Source organism: Rattus norvegicus, chromosome 17, assembly GCF_021556685.1.
Source record: "Rattus norvegicus strain SHRSP/BbbUtx chromosome 17, alternate assembly SHRSP_T2T, whole genome shotgun sequence".
NCBI classification, from domain to species: domain Eukaryota; kingdom Metazoa; phylum Chordata; class Mammalia; order Rodentia; family Muridae; genus Rattus; species Rattus norvegicus.
In genome coordinates this window covers 76,116,489-76,133,054 of record NC_141550.1, presented here as the reverse complement: position 1 = coordinate 76,133,054, position 16,566 = coordinate 76,116,489, and the positions used below count along the sequence as shown (strand labels likewise).

Here is a 16,566-nt window from a genome sequence, read left to right as displayed (position 1 = left end):
CTGCACATTTCTCCAAATATGAATCCAGTTGTCAGAGCCCTAATCCTCATTAGCTACATTTGGTCATTATTTATTCAGAGTAGAGATATGTTTTAATGGTAGACTTATCTCCAGTTACATGCACTGGTTTAAAAAGTTGCATTTTTCAACCTATAATATTTTAATGGATTAAATTTTGTTTCCTTAGAAAAGACATTTTTATTCTTTTTCCTTACTGACTTAAAATTTACTTTCCTGCTAGCTGTATTTTCCCTGGTGTGTGTGTGTGTGTGTGTGTGTGTGTGTGTGTGTGTGTGTGTGCGCGCACGCGCACAAGTGTGTGAGTGCATGTACATGTGCACACGCACACCTGTACAAATGTGCACTTGAATGTGTTCACATACACATGAGTACATGTATATAGATGTGTATATGTTTGGGTATGGGAAAGTCAAAGGCCAACCCAGGTGCCATTTCTGTTTGTTTTAGACAGGTACTCTCACTGGACTAGAACTCACCAAGTAGACTGATTAAGACTAATCACCAGGTAGCTGATTAAGTGACGAGGGATGCCTCTGTCCCTGCCTTCCACATGCTAGAATTCCCATGTGGAATTCCACATGACAACAACAGGCTTTTTACGTGGGTTTTGAAGAAACCACTAGCAGTAGAAATCTTAGAGTTAAACAAGCTGGGATTATTCATTGCACTAAGAGAAAACACTGGCTAGCAGGAACAATGGGGTGTTTTTGAGAACAGCGAAATCAAAAAAATTTAAATGCAGCAATCCTCCCTCTAGTAAGTATCAAGGATTCAAACTACCGAGGAATCAAACCCATTATCTTAAAGGCAAATGCCCTATCATGCTCACTTCAGTATCATTCACTGAAGTCAAGTCAGAGGTGCATTATTTTTTGTCTATCAGAGGAGGAATAGGCACAGATAATATGGTATCTTTACCGAAAGAGTTACTATTCAGCCTTTCAAAAGGAGACCATCAGGGGTAGGGAGACGATCTCACTGGATAAAGCACTTGCTCCATGTGCGAGGATATGAGTTAGCATCCCCATGTTATCTGGACTTAGTAGTGCACATCTATAATCCCAGTGTTGATACTCAAGAGGCAGAGAAGGGAGAACTCCTTAGAAGCTCGGGGGCCAGCTTCTCTGCTCTATGCAAAGCAATAACAATAAAAACAACAACAACAACCAAACAAACAAAAATGACACTAGCACTCATTCCTCACCCGACAAGGGGGAAATTCCATCAGTCACAGATGGACCTGGAGAGCACTGTGTAATATGCCAGGCCCTGAAAGATAAAGGCAAGGTTTATCTTTCACATTCTATGTATACATAGAATACAAGACAAACTTAAACGGAAAGTGAAGACGTGTTCGCAAGGGCCTAGAGAGGGGAAAGAATGGAGAGATAAGAATCAAAGGACACAAATATGAATTAAGACAAGAAGAATAAATAATATGTTCTCATGAAGAGAGACATGTTGCATGCCTTGATTCGACCACTCCATACCATATAGCTATTGCATAAAATTGTTTTGTATGCATAATTGGATACAACTGTGATTTGTTACAACATTTAAATAAACACTACTTCCTACTTAAAACTGTTTGGTGTAGGTTTGGGGCATCCACTGGTTTACTGGAGGCAGGAGCTTAGGAGGGACAGACAGACACGCTCAAGCAAACAAGTCATTTGTCTCTCACTTTAACGGGCACAGAACGATGCGGCATGTGCTTTCTGTAACGATTGCACAACTGAACACCAGAAGTTTGCAGTGGTGATGAAGAGCATGAATCTTACAGTCTCTCATTAGGAAAAACTAGAGAGCAGGATGGGAGAAGTGCCAGCATTTGGGGTGTTTCAGATAAAGCTATAAAGTGGAGACGTGTCTCTGAAGTTTATCAACGTTCATCTGAACAGCCCAAGTCTGGAGATCAGCTTGCAGATCTACCACAGTAATTTCCCTGGCAAGACTTCCAGTGTCTCCCCGTTCTCCACTCTTTCATTGGATCGTACAACCTTGGCTTTGTCTTATCCCTGTAATAAAAGAAACACGATGGCATCATTAAAAGACATATCTGATGGAAACAAATATCAAGATTTTTTTTCTGCAACAATAAATGATAATATATTTAAATACTTTTCCGGCAAATATTTCAATGTCCTGCCAGATAAATTGTTTGTTTGTTTGTTTGTTTGTTTTTGAAATAAATAAATCACTGCCTTGACTATTTGGATTAATTTAAGTCATAAATTGGAGAAATAAATCAGATATATAATGGGAGCCTGACTGTAATATAAGTTCATTAAGAATTTTTTAATGAAAAATTTAATGAGAATATCAGTATTGTATTGAGACACAGCATTCGGTTTCTGATAATTATTCAATCTAAACCCTCTTTTCACCACTGAGGACAATAAAATCTAAAGGATCTCCTCAGGTGTGCATTACAAGTCGAGATTTTAAGAAATAACTCTAAATTCTGACCTTGAAGACGCTTCTATAATCCCAGACCTCATTCAAAACTACAAACAACCTTGACCCGATAGCATTTCTGTGGTCGTGATAAATTACCTGAACAAAAACAAACCCAGAAAGAAGGAGCACATTTATGTGGCTTATGGTTCCAGACTGTAGTCCACCATTTCTGGGAACTAAAGGCAGGAACACAAATATCCAGTTATGTCATTTCTACAGTGAAGAGTAGAGAGGAAATGAACAGGTTGCTAGGCTTCTTCACTCTCCACAGTTCTGGGCCAGCCTAGGGAATGATATCACCCAAAGTGTATTCTAGGTCTTGCTACATCAATAAATGGTCAAGAAAATTCTCCAAACACATACTCGCAAGCCAGCCTGACCTTCAAATGTCTTTATTAAGACATTTGTCCTCTCTTCCAGATGATCCTACATAGCGTGTCCAGTTTACAGTTAAAACTAACCAAGATAGACACCATTCCTTATCTCAAACACAAAAATAAATTTAAAAATTGCCACATTAACTCAAATAACTTTCACAAAGAAATATGTATTTCATTTTTATTATTTACACTTTGTGTATTTTAATACTACTTCAGTCTAAATATTAGGCAGTCCAATCCTGTAAAGATGTTTTGAATAATAGAGTTTATGAATTCTCACAATAAAAATAAGACCTGATGCTGTTTAATGAGATTTAGGTATTTTATCCATATGTAAATTATCACAGTCAGTCTAAGAATTAATTACATAAGGAAGTTATAATATTTTTAAGTTTTTATGTATGGGCACAAGGGATTGAAAAATTTAAAGAATTTACTGAAGTGCTAATAGTCACTAGGGGTCCAGGTAAACTCAATTTGTATTTCAAAGAAATTACATTAGCCAAGTTAATTTGAGTTTTAAACTCAAGACATCTCCATTCATTTTCTAAACATCCAATAAACAAATAGGTACCACAAAATCAGAACACAGGATCAGTAGCCATAGAATGGAAATTAAATCATTAATTTTCCAGGAGGACCTGCTGTTGCCTTGAATAGGAATGTCCCACATAGATTCGTGTGTTTGAACAGTTTGTCCTCAGCGCTTTGTCTTATAGAAGGTTGTGGATGTTTCAGAAGGTAGAGTTGCACAGGAAGAAGTGGGGTGACTGGAGGAAGACCTTGATGTTTTATAGCCTAGCTTCACTTCCTGTTGACTATCTGCTTCCGGTGGACTCAATGCCATCAACCACCTACCATTTCTGCCAGCACACGTTTCCTATTGTGATAAATAGTGGCGATCCAAATTACTCTTTAAGGTTCCCTCTTTTAGGTTTTTTTCTTATTAGGCACCTAGTCTCAGCAACACATAACATATGGGCTCAACGGGTTATATTTAGAAATATGTATTCATATAAAGATGTGTGCAGTAACAATGAATGTGAAAATAAGAAGCCGTGAACTTGAAGGAGAGCAGAAAGGCATGTATGGAGGGCTGGGGGAAGCGGGGGAGGGATGGAAGGGATGGAAGAAATTCTCTAATTAAATTATAATATCAAAGACAGAGGAAGAGAGAAACTCATAGTGGGACCCTTTGGTCTAGCAAAGAATTTACAGCATAAGAGGAAATAGGGCGTCCCAGGGAAAGAAGTTCTAACCACTAGTTGCTTCTGCTCGTGCCAGGCTGCAAGGCATCCCGTATGGCACCGGGCTTTGACCCTTGATCCCCATACATCACACTGAGATATAAACTTCGCAGCAAAAGACAACATGAAAGCTATATTCAGGGTGATTCATTTGGAGCTACAAAGAAGCCGATGGGGAATGCTCGAGGAGACAGCTAGCACACAGAATCTGTCTCTATGATTTACAAAATAAAATTTGATATGCGCTGATGCTGTCCACGGTTCATGTCTTTTCTTCCACACCGAGCTACCTCTTCAGTGTTGTTCTGCTTTCCCATACATCTGTCCTCACATAATCTGTTTATGGCTGGATACTTTAATATTTGCCTCTGGAGAATCTAAAGTTCATCCTCAGTGAAGTTCCAGCCCATGAGGAGATAAGCTACCAAACTATCCCTTCCAGAACTTTCCAGGTTTCGCTCTTTTGTTGGCAGTTTCTAGCAATCGCTACCCTTCTTCTGAGCTTCATTTATTGTTACTTCTTTTTTTTTTCTTTTCTGTTATTGGATATTTTCTTTATTTACATTTCAAATGTTATCCCCTTTCCCGGTTTCCCCCCCGGAAATCCCCCATCCCATTCCCCCACCCACCCACTCTCTCCCACCTTATTACTTTAGTTCATGTCCTTCCTTTTCTTTTGGACATCTCTTGCCACAGGTATAAAGGTAAATCAGTCCTTAACCTGAATTAAGTATTGTTTTGTCATCTTCAATGTGTTCACTTTCATGTAAGCAATACCAAATCAAACCTAAAACTATGGCCATCAAAATGTTCACATACACATGCAAACATCTTTATACCAAATATCCAAAAATACTAGCTATAGATATTAATTGTAAATGACAGTGACACCAATACACTTATTTGTGTTATTTTATGTTTTTTCTGACATAAAATGTAATAACTATTTAATATCATCCTCCAACACTAAAATTTCATTTCAAACTCTACTGTTATTTATTTGAGAATAAGAGCTTACTTGAAAATTAAAAATGCTAACATGTGACTTGCAATAGGATAAAGTCCCATTAATTATTATTTTTTTAAATGTGTTACTGTGTTCTAGTTGTTTACTATGAATTGCCTTTCAATGAGTGCATGACCAAGTTCGGATTAGTCTTCATTATTTTCTTTCATGCTTCCTACTTTTCAGATTTCCCCCATTACTGAAGAATCGTGGTAGAAAGATACTTTGTCATTCACCATTAGAATTAAATTGCTTATTCTTACTACCTACGATGAGTTCACAGTAATTTGGTCAGGCTGGAGAGATGGCTCAGGGGTTAAGAGCACTGACTGCTCTTCCAGAGGTCCTGAGTTCAAATCCCAGCAACCACACGGTGGCTCACAACCATCTGTAATGGGATCTGATGCCCTCTTCTGTCTGAAGACAGAGACAGTGTACAAGTTCATATTAAATAAATAAATCTTTTTTAAAAAAGAAATTTCTTCTACCAAAAAAATTATTTAAAAAAGCATAGTAATTTGGTCATGTATTATACATTAAATTTCTCATTTGTGGATCCATGAAGCAAAATAGCCCTGGCCTGTCTCAAAGTTGAGTCTATAAATTGAATTTAAAAATAAACAATTTTCCTTTTTCATTTTACCTTCTCAGTAATCCATGACAGCTTACCTGCCACATATCCAACTGAGTAGATTATGCTCATGGCCCAAATTAAAACATTCATTCCCGCTCATATTAGCTTTTCTGAAATGTTTCAGAAGCTACAAAGAATAGAGATTCAGAATAATTTGTCTTTATCACCGACATGTTCAAAGAACCAAGATATACCTTTATGTCATCATAAAACGTATTCTCACATTGCTTCAGGACCATGTGGATATTTCCTTCTGGTTGTAATTCCATGGTAATTTGCTTATGGAACACTAAGTTAAATCCACCCCTTGGTTCTTAGAGATACAGCCAGGAAAACTTAACCTCCTCAGTATTGTTCAATGTAGACATATGATCCCGGTAACATATATCTAGAAATGTCAAGTAGACATGTCCAAAAATTAACTACATCAGTACTGATTTGTACAAATGGAGAAATATCTCTATAATTACCTTTTATTTAAAACAGATTATTCTGACATCATAATTGACTTTTCAGTTTAGCACAGAACAACTTTATGGCTCCCCTTACCATTATGTCAAAGAAATTACGTGTCTCTCTAAACTAGCAATTAGCTCTTCGGGATGTGAACACACATCTCTGTTTGAACAATACTAAATATAAATGTAACTTGATTTCAGTGACTCACATTACACATGAAGTTTGTGAAGCATAAATACGGTGTATTAGGAGAGAACACAACTTAAATATCTCCCAGCTTTTCTCTTCAGTAATAGGATCAGAAAGCAATTTTCCTTCCTTTTGGTTTCCTCAATAATATAACCTTGGAAGTCACTAATGAGATAATAACATAGAGATTTTCATCTCCATTTTTATTCCTGATTTGTCCAGAAGAAGACAGGGTCCATCAAATAGGGAGAGGGAATTTCAGTCTGACATTATGTACAGTTCAGTTTCAAAAAGTTTAAAATGTTAATACATAAAAATAAAACCAACAAAATAGAAAAATAACTGGGAAACTCTATTTCTAATATTTAATGATTTGTAAATGATAAGGCCAATCATAAGAACACAAGTCAGATAATATACATGTCAAGTTTCAGTGAACTTGTTGCTTGGGCTTGTAAGGGGATATGATCTAAATCCCAGACACACAGATAACAGGAATTATTACCATGATTTGACTCAGTGTAATGTTTTATTATGCCTCACCCTCATTAAAACGTGTGGGGAAATGGGTTTCCTCTCTGTCTCTCAGACTGAAGGCAGACCTACCAGGATGAAATGTCTTGCTCAAGATCATATGGCTAGCAACAGGCTGACCATTACTTGCCCCTCGAAAACAACTGCATGACCCTTTCCACATTCCACATTCTTCTGATGGCCTTATGAAAGTTCCCGATGGTCACCAACTAATGATGGCAATTATGCTTCTCAGTGTAAGAGTGAAGTCCTTTCCTTAAAGACAGGGATAGCTGCCCAATGGCATCAATGGAGAAATTATTCCAAGATCCCAAGCACAGAAAATTTCATGGATGCTCACGTGTGCACTGTGTGCATGTGAACTCTGCACATCTCCCTGTATAATTTATATCCCTTCTAAACTACTAATAAATTGTGTTGTGTTGCAGACAGATATATAGATAATTATACTGCATCATCTAGGGGATAAATACAAAAGCCAATGTATTCAGCATATACATACTATTCTTCCTTTTTAAAGTTTTATTTACTTATGCACTTATGTTACCATTTGCATAACATGCCAGTTAAACTGTGAAGAGAGTATGAGATCTCTTAAAGCCAAATAGGCACTGTTAACCACTAAGACATCTTTTGAGCCTCCAGTTATTGTGTTTTCTCTTCTGAAATACTTTCTATTTCCAAGGTTGGACCCATAGATATAAATCACAAACACGAAGACCTGAGACAAAGTATTGTAGTGTCCACAACCACCGATGATGCTGTGTACATCAAAGAAATGGATGAGATATGTTGCTAAGACCATTTTCTTATTTGTTACTTTCATTTTCTTCTTTTTCTTATTAGTCATTCGTTCATTCATTCTTCATTCATTCATTACCATGCATATGTGCACAGTGGAAGTAAGTGTCACAGAGCAGAGATCAGAGAACATCTTTGTAAAGTTGGTTCCCTGATTCTTTCCGTGTTTTCAGGGGTGAATTCAAATCAGTAGACTTGAATGAGCAGCACGTCCTTCACCCTCTGAATCATTACTGCGTGCTGCTTATTTGTTTAAGTCAGGCCTGGCACATAGAGCAGGGAACCTGGATAGCAAGGCAAGAGATGTGGTGACTGTGGGATTCATTGGATGGATTCAAATGCAAGAATATTCTGAAGTAACTACGAACACTAAATTTTTTATATATGCTTAATAATATCCTTCTTTTGGAGTTACTGTGTAACGAGCTTCTTACCTTCATGTAGTCCCCCGTGCTCGGTGGGGTGGATGCTTCTTTGTGAGTTTGAAAAGAACTTCCCAGGGAGTCCAACAGCAGGCCCTGCCATCAGATGCACAACACAAACAAAAGTTAAAAAGAATGCTGGGAAAATTAAGAGGCGCAGTTATCAGATAGTGCCGCTACCTGCATCAAATTGCAGATTCAACCTTCAGGAAACTGATGTCATCATTTAATTGCCCTGCAATAAATCGGTTTTGTGACAACCAGGTGGGATTTATTTCGTGGTGCGCAGCTCTTACTTGAGCTGATGGCAAATTGCAGTCTATCAAACTCTAAACGTGGACTGAAACAGACCCAATGTTGAGGCAAATAAAGCTCAGTGTTAATGATTTAGTTATGTACTCTGGGGATTTTTTTTTAACGGAGTTTACAATAGATCTACATGAACTACACATCTGTGAGTAGTTCCTTGAGGTGCGTCCTTCTCGTTCATTGGTTATTTATTCATTGTTCACAGACCCCCTAGAAGTTTGCATAACTATTTTAGGTCAGAGCATGAAAAAAGTAGTAAAATTGGCTATGAATATGCCTTTAATTTTTTTTTGTCTTGATAAAAGGATTATACCATTCTAAGCTATACAAATCCCCATAACTCATGAGTAAGCCTTAAATGGCAAAGATCAATAATAATTTATATAATTTCCCTAATAAGATTAATCAAAGAGATAATCACAACAAGGACCACTATTTGCTTACACGGAAGTGCAAAAAGGTAATGGCCATTGCACTCCAGTGGTGCTATACAAGCCAGAATTATCATTTCTACAGTTCAACATGCGAAGGTTGCGTCTACATATGGAGCTGAGTTAGTAGCTGGGATATAAAGTGGCCTTCAGTCATGGCTGAGGCAATAAACAGAGTACAGTATAAAGCTAACGGTGCATCTATTTTTCCTCTGTGGTTTTGGAGGTGTAGAGATGCAGCAGAGCAGAAATTATCTTAGTAGACGGAAGGTCTTAGGCAAGCGGAGGAGAGAAACACTCTCAAGTCACATGACAGTGTGTGATAGTTGACTCTGAAGATTAAGTTTGTCTGTAATGAACACGTTTTAAAATGAATACACTTAGCATTTAGTTTCTTCCCAAATTCATATTTTAAAATGGGAAGGGTATGCAAAAGCTATGAGGGGAGCATATTTGAATGATTTCAGAAGATAAATTTTGACCATGTTTCGTGGCGAATACTTTAATCCCTAGTACTCAGGAGACAGCAGGGAGAACTGCCTCAAATTTGAGATCAGTTAAGTAACATAGAGGAACCTTGTTTCAAAAAAGGACAACAGTAAGTAAATCAATCAATCAATAAACAAATAAAGTTTATTAACCCTGTGCTAATTCAAATTAGACGAGCTGCCTGCCTCATGGTTGATTTTGTTCTGAGTTTTTTGTTGCTATTGCTATTGTTGTTGCTGTTGTTGCTGCTGTTGTTGTTGTTATTGTATCATTTGAGTGTTTTATACATGTACACAATGTGTTTTGATCAGGGGTGGAAAAGAGAAAAAATGGTTAACATGGAGGATTTTCCTTCGAATTGTTACCTGATAAACACAATCTTTCCATACTCTTGCTTCACTGATCGGAAAGGCTGGTAGTTAATGGCCCTTTATTACAAACTTCCTTTAGTACTCAGCCCAGTAATTAGACAAGAGCACGTTCCACGTCCCCTCAGTCTCCCCCAGCAGCTTTGATCAGAACTTTGCTCAGTGACACACATCTAATAACCAGAGTGGCACGAACTGAACCCTTAAGGCCCTGGTTTATTCCTTAACTCATATCCTTGACCAAATAGGGGTGTAATTACCCATTAAGCCAGTTGCCAATAGACCCTGTCCTTGCATACTGGTTGAGACAAAAACAAGGAAAAACACAATACAGCAAAAAGATACCCTCCTGAAATAAGAAAAGCATAATAATAGAAACAGAAATTTGGGCCTGGGGGATTCAACAGCATAATAGCTTAGAGGCAGCTATGTGTCTTTGTTTTACATTGCCTTTAGGTCTTCATTTAATGAAAAAACTAAAGGGCCAAAAGGTGGGGTTTTAATGATAAGAAGTGAGATTGTATTGAGCAAGCTACCGAGTTGTATAATCTGAAATTATGAGCATTTGATTATAGCTCTTGGCACAGAGAAACATTTGAGACAGGATCATCCGCCCTTTTAAATCTAAAGGATAAGTGAGTAAATAAATAAATAAATAAATAAATAAGAAAAGTAATCTAAAGAATAGAAAAAAGAAAAGAAAATGAGCAGCTCTGGCTAAATGTACTTGCCCAACAATGGAAACTTTGGGGCAGGATGGACAAGACAATGAAAGTCCCCAAAACCCAGAGTTCTACCTGCATGTTCTCCCGGTGCATGCTTTACCAATCCCTTGGGAGATCTTATTAAATCAAAGGGTCCAATAGGTCTCATCCCACACAGCTAAGATAGATTTAGAATTTGAGCAATTCTGCAAGGTATCCAGGTGAGCCCAGTGCTGGTTTCCCAGTAAGAACCAAGGGACTGGGCAACTCCACAGCCGTTCTGAGTTCACTGATTCTCACCTCCACTGGTAACTTTAAGTCTCCAAATTCTTTGTTTGTATAGCACTAACAGATCTGAAGTATCAGAACGTGTTTAAAGTACATTTAGATACTATAAAGAGGATAAGTTAATGTCTTTATAGAGGCAGTTAAAAGTAGAACTTCCTAAAGCAAGGAGGACACATGCCAGAGAGGAGAGGGAAGGAACTCCAAGAGGGCACAACCCTACAAGAAGAACTACAGGCAACTGAGGAGGAAAGAAATAATATACCAACTGCTTATCCAATGTCAGATGATCATCCCTGCAAACAACATATGAGGTATACAGACTAAGGATGCTTTTATTCTTGTAATCAGGAGTGTGTGTGTGTGTGTGTGTGTGTGTGTGTGTGTGTGTGTGTGTGTGTGTGTGTGTTTACATGTATAGCAGTAGTAAATGAAAAAAGACGTCATGAATTTGCAAAAGGCAAAATGGAGTATATGAGAATGTTTGAAGGAAGTATATGAAGCATTTGAAGTCTGTTTCAGAAGGAGAAAAGTCAGAAATTATGTTGTAATCTTGAAAAAACAAAAGCAAGAATTTTAAAAGGAAGATGAAGAGATACAGTTTAAATATTATATTCCTATTACTGTGAAAGATATAAAACATGATGCTTAGTAAAGCTAAAGTCCTCTACCATTTCAACTTCCAGAGGCAACGTATACATATTCATGTTTATTTCTCATAAACATCAAGAGTGTTCACATATTTCAGACCCAGGTATTTTCCTTCTGAAAGATCAGTTTTAGCATTCTCACCTAGGTTTCAATGTTCATGTTGTTTTATATATTTTCTCAGTTTAAGTATCACAGGAAAAAAGGGTCTTTGTTTCAATCATCCTTTTGTACAACTTGCTTTCTCTGAGTTTTGATTTTGGTTTATTTTAGGTTTTGAAGAGAGAGAGGAATTTGCTCCAGAAAACCCCCAGAATTCTAAACGGTTCTAAACCTCTAACATTTTTCAGAAACTAAACTCACTTTGTGAGTGTTCCTGTGGTTCAAGTCGAGGAGAAACAGAAAGGATTTACCACTTGTATTGGACTCAGCACTACTTAGTTGAAAGCCACCGATAAGTATTTTATGAGTTTGTTTTTCTCCCTTTAGCAAAGGCTGTGTAGTCCCTGATTTTTCATTCTGTGTCAATAGTAACCCAGTTTTGATTTTCGCTAATGGTCCTGTGGTGCTGCACTGTTCTTTCAGGGGAAAAGACCTCAAATAAACAGAACAAATTTAATAACTTACTCGTGCCATGACTCAGAGTTGTTTTGCATAATTGAATTTACTGACTCTCATCCTTTCCTCCCCAAGCACCCATCTCCCCCATCCTGGGACAGTGGGTGATCGTTTCATCATCAATACAGTCTATCTTTTTCTTGAACACAGAGTGAGTTTTCCGTTAGTTTGATTTTAAGTAATAAAAAAATATGCAATTAGAGTTATCTTTAAAGGGAAAAGAAGTAGGGTTTACTGACAATGGGACTGGAATAATTCAAAAGAAAGGCTGTCAGAAAGGCAAAAGTAGGGTTTACTGACAATGGAACTGGAATAATTCAAAAGAAAGGATATAGAATTCAATGAATGCCGTCTTTGCTTCCTTCCATCCCTCCATCTCCCATGCAGTCCTTTGTACTGATTCTCCTGAGCAGATGTTTCCCTCTGGACCACTGACACAGCCAGTAAATGTTCTAGGTTTCCAGGAATCTGACAAAGAGCATTAAAACAGCGAACCTCCTATCACACTCATTGATAGACATGACCAAACTCACACTGTTTCCTTAGCGATCCTGATTGAAGGTTTCCCTGGGTTAGCCAGGCAACAGCTGGATCATGGGTCTATCACTAAAGTCATGCAATGGTGTTGTTAACCACCTAAAACACAAGGAATTGGAGTGGAAATGTATGGTTCATGAAGGAAAAACAAGTAGGAATTAAGAACCTTTATGAAAAGCAGACAAAATGCGTGTACTGGAAAGGTCAACTCAGGGATGTCTGCTATGGGAAGAATGACCATTCATTTCAGTTACTGTCTCCACAGCTCCCATATTTGCCTCTGGTGTGCTTCATGTTGTGTATATACATATTAATAACTGAAGTAAAAGGTGTCACAGTGGGTTATCTATCCCATGCTCTTGTAAGTGTCACCATGGACTTAGGTAATAGTGAACAGAAAGCTTGTCCTTTAGGGACTATGGTTTTGTCATAGCTTGCAGGTTAAAAAGAGTGGCTCAGTGTTTCCTACACTTTCACAAGACCTGATTCCTTCTCAGTACTCGCAAACTCCAGCTATTCAGATCTTACTCTTTTGGCATCCAAAGTCACACATAGATACATTCCCACAACATGTATATACTCATTAAAAATAAAAATATTTTTAAGATTATAATAAATTATTTAGGAATAATAGACTAAAAGTATATTTCTCAAAACAATGATAAAATTTTCTTTTGTTTTTTAAAGCTTGATGCTAGTTGTATATGTGGTGTCATGCATTTTTATGAACTTGGTATCTCCCATGGGTGTCAGAACATCATCCTTAAATGACAAGAAAAAAATCAGACAGACCACCATATGAAGAGGCATTTCAAATATTGGTAGAAACATGGGAAGACTGTAAGACAAAGCTATAAGAGCTCCACAGGAAATGTAACTCTATTCCTTTGATTGTTGGTTTTCATTTGAAGTTGATTTTGAGTTACAAATGTTCTTGGACGTGAGCAAATGCTGTCATTATTCCCCTTTTATTCTATGCTTTATATCCTGCTATTGGATGTTCAAACACAAGTCATGTGTTTAGTCAAATACAAGTATAAGGACTGGCATTCCAATCCACAGAACACATTTAAAAGCCAGGCCTGCGTGCCCCATCTGTAATCCTTATAGGGCAGAGGTAAGAGACATTGCTCAATGCAAGCCGCTTACCTGAACAGATAAACACCAAGTTCTATGAGACACTGCCTCAATATGTAAACTAGAGAATGATGTTGGAAGACATACAAGAGAAAGCATCTGCTTCCTCATGCACACACATATCACACAAACACACGCAAAAGAACATACTGAATTACTTCCAAAAGGAGCTCAATTTTCCATCCTAAGTATGCATGGAAATTGGTTGTGTGTAGGGAGCATAAATCATTAGGTACTGGTGTAAATGTTATCATGAATCCAGATTGAAATGACAAAACGAAAAACCTATTTTTTAAGGTGATATTATAATTACAAACATTGGCGAAGATGTTGTTGATATGCAGTATCACAGCAAAAGTAGTGTCCTTATGACTATAACTTAAAAAGTTAAATCTGTAACTTAAAGAAAATTGTATACTTCTAAATTAAAATTAGCAATAATCTTTTACTAATGAAATATAGCCCACATTTCTTAAATTTTACTATGGCTGGCATCTCATGAGGTCTGTTCTCTCTCCTTCTTTAGCTGATGTAAACTCTCTCCCACACATACACTCAGTTTTTTCATGCCAGTAAGCCCATGATTTTTATTGCTACTGCCACCATCAAGTGGCAAATGTTTGATTATTTAAAAAAAAGTCTTTGTGAATCAACTCGAGACTTGAACTCTTTTGTAAACAAGTCGTCAAATATTTGGTTACATTTTATTTAAAAGTAAGTTGGAAATCGTTGTGATAATAAATAATTCATCCTTTGGAAATTTTCACAAACCGAAATTATTGATGACAATATTATATGAACAAGAAGGCATAGTTAAGTGTTAGGAAATAAACTACATACATGCTGTGCTTTGGGGGTGTTATAATTGTTGTTTTTAGAACATTGCATCTTGAAGGGTATGTTCCCTATCAGCATTACTTCTGTGCACTGTGTCTCCTATTTTATGTGAAAATAGATTTAAAGAATCCTGGGATGGTTTTATAGTACCTAATCTTTGGAAGAATTGTAAATAAAGACTACTTATCAGATGGCTTTTGACTTATAAACATATAATCCCATCACGTGTGTGTATGTGTGTCTGTTCTATGTGTGAGAGAGAGCAGAAAGGAAGAAGGAGAAAGAGAGAAACAATAGCCATTTCCTATTTAAGGAAACACAAGGTAGATGAACAGTAGCTAGGGCTGTGTAGTTCATTAGAGGAGTCTTAGAGACAGAAGCCTGTCATGGTCCTTTGGCATTCTACTGCTTGAATATTTTGTCCTCAGTGTATATTGCTGTTGTAATGTAAAATACTTATTAATTCAGAATCATAAACGTAATGTGATATTTTGATAAATTCTGCATCACTGTTCCTCAGAGATGGTATATGGCACTTCAGAGATTTCACAAATCAAACTAAAAAACTCTGCTGGTAAATGTTTACAATATGTACATGGCCCAAGGAGAAAAGGTTTCTAGAGAAAGAAGTGGTCCAGGCCTCAAGGATTGACAAGGCTGAGTTTTCAGTGATAATTTATTCTGTGACCATATCAGCCACACACTGGAAACCAATTTTTATGTATTGAAGAAAGGAGACATATTAATCTTGGAAATGGGTGATAGACTATTTTAAGGCTAGAGAATGAATGGTACCATCATGCATTTCAATACCAACATAATCCTAAAGAGAGAAATAAACCAGCTAGATATATTTATTGAACTTACTTTGGCAACACAAAACACTTCTGCTGGTGGTGATCATGTACTTAGCTGATAAAGAGAAAAAAGACGTTCAGGAGACCATATGGGTGTGAAGCTTTATTTCACATGAAATCGTCCTTGTTCCAAAGAATTTGTTAGTCACCATCTCAACTTCCGCCTAACGGACTCAAGCGACGCTGTGCCTATAGGCAGTTTAGACTGATTAGAGGTACAGATATTGATGTTGATATAGAGAAAGGTATCCTCCTAGATTTCAGCATTTGGTGCTAAATAAATGGAATACTTAAGAGACAATTAAAAATATGTTTCCTAGCTGATACTTCAGCATTGGGACATAACCATCATTTCTTTTAGGACATGAACAGTTTTATAGCCACAAAGACATAACTCTAGATAAAGTGCAGTCCTCCCAGAAGGAATGGAAAGTTCAACTGTCTGTTCACACACTTGGGTCTAAGAGAAGGTATTGTTTTTCCAGCCTTAAGAGTTATCAGGTCTCTCTGTGACAGTATTACAAACCATTTTAGTCAGAAACAGGTGAAGCAGGGAATGTTATAAGAGAGCCATATTGGATGAATTTTGTGAGCCCCTGACAACCGTGACCCAGTCTCGGAGTATTTCACAAAACATTTACATTTCTCAAGAATGAGCCTCATGAGTTCAAAAGGTTCCAATGGAGAAATTTGCTGAGGATCGGTCATGAACTTGGCACAATGTGAAGAGCTCGACCCCCACGAGTGGGACCCATTTGTCATTATTCTGAGTAAACTCATTTGCTTAGTCACTATGCAACGGAAAAGGAACAAACAAATGTACAGTTTAATGACAGCCTAGGCCAGGTCAATCACCCATGTGAATAAGACATGATCATGTGCAAAATGGCTTTCGGCTTTGCCATGTCTCATCCCTATTTCTTTTGAAATCAAGTTCAGGCATTTAGCTAAAGATGAGCCCTTCTCCATTTCCACATTCAGGTGTCCCCATGTGCCACAAAATGCTATCTGTCTGTCCATCTGTCTGTCTGTGCTTTCATCATAATTATCCTCTATAATAGGAGAAATGCATGACTAAGAAAAGAAGCTACTTGCAACACATGGAATGCCATTCAAGGACAAGTTTTGTCCCACATCTCCTTCTACTGAGCCATGGGTGTGGCAGATGTTGAAAAGAGAATAAAGAAATACCA

The 16,566-nt window shown here is 37.4% G+C and overlaps 1 long non-coding RNA gene across 2 annotated transcripts in view; it reads right to left on the bottom strand.

Moving 5' to 3' along the window:
- Nucleotides 1–1,690: 1,690 nt before the first annotated feature.
- LOC102546763 (uncharacterized) overlaps nucleotides 1,691–16,566 on the bottom strand; it is a 59,422-nt gene continuing 44,546 nt past the window's right edge. Inside the window, exons 4-6 of one of the 2 annotated variants that reach the window (XR_015641859.1) lie at nucleotides 8,166–8,249; nucleotides 5,784–5,875; nucleotides 1,691–2,039 (exon numbers count right to left, since the gene is read on the bottom strand). This is a non-coding gene — a long non-coding RNA (uncharacterized LOC102546763). The remainder of the gene's footprint in view (nucleotides 2,040–5,783; nucleotides 5,876–8,165; nucleotides 8,250–16,566) is intronic. The other variant, XR_015641858.1, reaches the window with a different exon arrangement.